This window comes from Nannospalax galili, unplaced genomic scaffold (genome assembly GCF_000622305.1).
Source record: "Nannospalax galili isolate Female #2095 unplaced genomic scaffold, S.galili_v1.0 scaffold405, whole genome shotgun sequence".
Taxonomy (NCBI): domain Eukaryota; kingdom Metazoa; phylum Chordata; class Mammalia; order Rodentia; family Spalacidae; genus Nannospalax; species Nannospalax galili.
The window spans coordinates 883,742-885,259 of NW_008354532.1; positions in this window are offsets into that span (position 1 = coordinate 883,742).

Consider the following 1,518-nt stretch of genomic DNA (forward strand, 5'->3'; position numbering starts at 1 on the left):
CCCAGCACTATTCCTACTGTATTCCTTGGAAGTGGACCCTTAAATGTAGTATCAAGCACCTGCACACCCATTGACGGGGTTAATACGAGTCAGGTGGCGGCACTGAGGTCCAATCCTGCACTTCCTGGGGTGGCTCTTGCGGGGGCAGCTCCTGCTGGAGCACCCGAGGTGTTCGGAACCCACCTCTGGGAATCTGCTGCATGATTGGCCACTGGGTTGGCACCGGGTTGCTCTGGAATTTGAGGTGGCTCAGGCTGCTAAGATTGGTTCCTGTCTGAGAGCTTTCCTGTAGCGCCCCATACATTTGAGGGCCCTGAGGCTGGGCCCTGCGTCCGTTTTTTGGACACACTCCATGCAGATTCGGTCCCAGGGGTCTCCCTTCCACGTCCCATTGTGATTTACAGTCTCCAGCCCAATGATTCCCTTTCCTGCATCTAGGACATATACCTGGAGGCCTTTGCACTGGAGCTCGCCCTCCCTGCCTCAGAGGGCAGTCTTTTTTAAAGTGCCCTGTTTGTCCACACTGGAAGCATCCTGGGGCCCTTTTCTCTCGCTGGGAGTTTCCATGCTTATACATTCCCGCCATGATGGCTGCAGCAAGTGCTTGTCCCTGTATGGTAAACTCATTAATATCTCTGCACAGTTTTATCCATACATCCAAACCTTGGGCTCTATAAGGTCAGAGGGCATCACGGCAGGGCTTGTTACCTTCCAACCAGTGGCATAGCTTCCTCTACATTTGGGAATACCCTGCCAGCCGTCTCCATCAATCTGGCCAGGAAATCTGCAAACGGCTCTGTTGGTCCCCGTAACACTTTGGACAAACTAGCACTGAGGTCCCCAGAGCCGGTGAGAGCCTTCCAGGCTTTTAGGGCATTATCATTAATTTGATTATATACCTGCCCTGGATATCTTATCTGATTATTTGCAAACTGCCCCGTCCCATAAGCATGTCTACACTCCAGGCAGGTTGACTGTTTCTGGCATTTTCTGCCGTGGTCTGATGAGAATAATCAAGGTAGGCAGCTTTCCACACTAAGTATTGACTTCCAGATAATACTGCCCTGCATAAATTGCCCCAGTCAAATGGGGTCATGCAAAATCTTTTAAGGCCCTCAACTTGGGTCAGGGTATATGCTGCTTGGGGGCCATAGCCAGAGACAGCTGTTTTAATCCTCTCTATAATCTTCCATTCCACTGGCTCATGGTATCTCTGATTATTATTGGTATGGTCCTCAAATACAGGAAAAGCAGAGGTGTACTGAATGTATTAGGAATTTATTAGGAATTTAGAAATCATAAATTAAAGATGAATATTAACTCTGTAAACTCTGAAACCAAACTGAACATTGCTGTGACACTGTGTGAAATAGATAAGTAGATAAGAAGCTAAGTCGTAACTCAGCAACCAAACAGAACCTATGTGAGTTGAGTGTCTGTGTGTTGGTGATAAGTGACCACAGGGTGTGAGCCATATCTCAAGAAAACACTGAAGTTACTGACGTAAGTCAGAAGGAC